The following is a 3,646-nucleotide window of genomic DNA, read 5'->3' as shown; positions in this document are numbered from 1 at the left end:
CTCTAAAAGTGCCATCTCTGATGTCAGTGCTGGAGAAATCTTGAATAGCTTATGTACAAAACTTTTTAAACTTTATATTATCTTGAAACTTTGCTTCTTTGGGTTTGTGGCACCCTGGCCACCCCATCCGGCTGTGACAGCCTCAGCAGTCTGTGGGTTGGCAGGTTGTTGATCTTTTATAATTTCTTTCCCTACCCAGTCCCCATTTTCTGGTAAGCTTTCTAGGAGGTCTGTTTAGGTGTACATCCTGCAGCTTATTGGCTTAAAATGTTACTCTACTTTGATGTGGTCTCCTTGGGGCCGATTGGGAGAAAGAGAAATCAATAGTGCAACTGTTCTGATACTGAATATTGACAAGTGTCTTTTTGAAATAAAGAACCAGTCCCTCCAACCCTCAAAAAAAAGAAGCCATAATTGGTACAGAATATTATTTATATGTGTTATATATATTATATATATGCATATATATAATATATATAAGTGTATATACAATATATGAGAGAGAGAGAGTGTGTGTGTGTGTATATATATATTTTTTTGAGACGGAGTCTCACTCTGTCACCCAGGTTGGAGTGCAGTGGCATGATCTAGGCTCACTGCAGCTGCTACATCCTGGGTTCAAGTGATTTTCCTGCCTTATGCTCCCAAGTAGCTGGAATTATAGGCATGCACCATGACACCAGCTAATTTTTGTATTTTCACAAAAATATTTCTTCCAGACTTGGTTTGCCCATGCTGGCCAGGCTGGTTTCGAACTCCTGATCTCAAGTGATCCACCTGCCTCAGCCTCCCAAAGTGCTGGGATTACAGGTGTCAGCCACCATGCCCACTCAAGAAATGTATTCAGAGGTAAAATATTTTTATTTCTTTTACTTGCTAGATTTTGCCTATGACTAGAAGAATAAACTAAGTGTCCTCTGCTGCATACCTAAAAGGGTATTGGATACAGAACACAGGAAAGAAGATGCTGGAAATGCTGAGATACTGAGGAGGGATCTCTGGACCAGCCATATCAAGGCCCTGCAAATAACTGGGTATAGCAGTTGTTTGTTCCCATGTCAGTCTTCCTACCAAGCTAAAAGCTCCTGGGATACAGTTATCACAGTGATTGTCACATAGTAGGTTCTCAGTAAATACAGATTTGGTTAAATGGATGGATCAATAGATGAGTGACAGAAGAAAGACTCCTTAGAGACTTGCACAAACTCCCTAAATGAAGGGGGAGGATAAAATATTCAGGTGACATGAATCAGAGGGAATAGCAGAAAACCATGCCAGGGAGAATAAGAATGGGAATCTTGAGCTGTCTCAATGTACGGTACACTTGGGGGGCCTTATATACTTGGCTAACATAGGATAACCCAAAGAAATACATAACTGTAGAAGTCACATAGCTCAAAGTCAAGATGGGGTGCATCTAGATTTCCTCCAAAGAGAGGGAATTCCATTATTCCTGGTTGAAGAGAATTTTGGAGAGTTTGCATAAAATAACTCATGCCATTTGCCTGCTCAGAATATATTATTCCCTACCAATTCTATACCATCTTCTTTCCTGAGCCATGAGCCCCACTTCAAGCCCAGAAACTTTAATATCTAAAGAAATTTCAGGATATTTAAGCACCTTCTGGCACACTCAGGAGCAGAGCTGCTGCTGTTGCCACTATAACAAATACCGATACTCTTATCACCACTATTATCATGACCACCATAACCACTACCATTAGATAAGAGGGAAACCATCCAATAGTAAATCAGAATCCTAAAACATGTCTGGGATCTTGGTCAATCAGAATGGTATCTCTTCCTTTCTTGCTTTTGGTAATAAACAGGAGGAGGAGAGCAGAAGGGAGACAGAATTTTCCCTTTAGTTATATCCATATCTATAGATCTATGTTTATATTACTAAAAGTGTATTAGGGAAGCTTCAAGAATTGAGAAAAGAACTTTAAAGACCCAAAAGATTCTAGGGCTTCAGAAATTCAAGCTGGGATTCAATATCTCCAGGATTTTCTCTCTCACCCTTTCATTTTTGCTTACTTCTGCTTGACTTCATTCTCTCCTATAACAGATGGACTTTCCCCACTGATAGAAAACCTATCTGCCAGCAGCTTGGGCTTATATCATCCCGGTCATTTTCTCCAAAAGAGAGTATATATTCTCAGCTTCATTTTGAAGATTTCCAGGGAAAATTTTCAGAGTGACTTGTTATGTGCTTATCCCTGGACCAATCGTTATGATCAAAAGGATGGTTTACTTTGGAGTGGGCAGCCTATATAGCATGTCCACTCTTAGGGCAGGGAGTGAAGTCTTATGATCGGCAGCTCCACAAAAACCACATGGGATGTACGGTGGGGGCAATGATGCCCTTCTCCTGAAGGAAGGGAAAGAAAAAAAGATGCTTCAGATGTCCACAAAAATAGATAAAAAGTAGATAGATAGGCAGGTAGGTAGATATATAGATGGTAGAGAGAGAGAGGAAGCAGGTTCATTAGCTAACTATACAGCTAAGAAACAGATGTGTTAGTGCTCATATAGGGTTAAATATTTGTTCTCTTTTTTTAAGATTTATTTTTGCTATCTCTCCTATTCATTTTTTCAAATATATTATAAAATTGTTGTCATAAACCAAAGAAATAGAAAAACCTGTTTATATCTTAATTAGAATTTATGACATCCAGGAGTAATTAGGAAAGAACAGACATCTTCATAATATTCGACTTCCTGTCCAAATGTACAGCATAGCTTTACAACTTTTCACTCATTCAATCTTTTCCAATATCCCAAAAAGTTTTTGTAGATCTTTTATGTAATATAAGTGAGAGATTATTCACATAATAGCTAGCACCAAAACAGTCTTTGATTAGAAAAATACCTTAATAAGGTAGAGGTAGGGCCTCCACACAGTGTTGTTCAGTCTGTGCACTGCACAACTCTTGGTGCACCATTTACATGGACTACAATGTAAACAAATCCTCTGGAGTTATACACTGAAGCCACTATGAGAGGAAGATGAACTGTTCACAGGAGCCAAAGCAATGAGAAGGGAGGCTAAGTTGCTTGTATGAGAACATCAGAAAAGTTTGCTTTATCTCTTAAATGAGAACAGAAGAGAAAAAATAATCAGAAAGATGGTAAGGCCAAAAGAGAAGCTTGTGTGATGGTGGATGGATGCGTGGCACATTGGTGAAGTGGCCAGTGAGAAAACCTTGGTGGGATGAACAAGAGACTTTTAGAACAAGAATGTTCTACAATTAATTTTCAGTTATTTGAAATCATGAGTCAGATTTCTGCTACTTGGTACAGTGTTTTCATTCAAGGTTAATTTCTGAAGGGAGAAGGGAACAGAAAGCATGGGTTATAACCCAGCTTGTGTCAAGCTGAGATAAAGGAATACACACAATCACGCAGATAATAGAACAAAAATTCAGGGCCTGGGAATGAGAATTTGAGCCAATCATATCTGAAACTCAGTGTTCCAGGGTAGGGGAACCCCTGCTGATACCGAAATTGAATTTGTAATGACTTTATACCACTCTCAGGAGGATTTTGTAAATTACTTCGTGTTTTGTTTTGTTTTTCTTTTTTTTTGAGACAGAGTCTCGCTCTCTCACCCAGGCTGGAGTGCAGTGGCCGGATCTCAGCTCAC

Source organism: Mandrillus leucophaeus, unplaced genomic scaffold (genome assembly GCF_000951045.1).
Source record: "Mandrillus leucophaeus isolate KB7577 unplaced genomic scaffold, Mleu.le_1.0 Scaffold225, whole genome shotgun sequence".
NCBI classification, from domain to species: domain Eukaryota; kingdom Metazoa; phylum Chordata; class Mammalia; order Primates; family Cercopithecidae; genus Mandrillus; species Mandrillus leucophaeus.
This window is presented reverse-complemented; position numbering follows the sequence as displayed.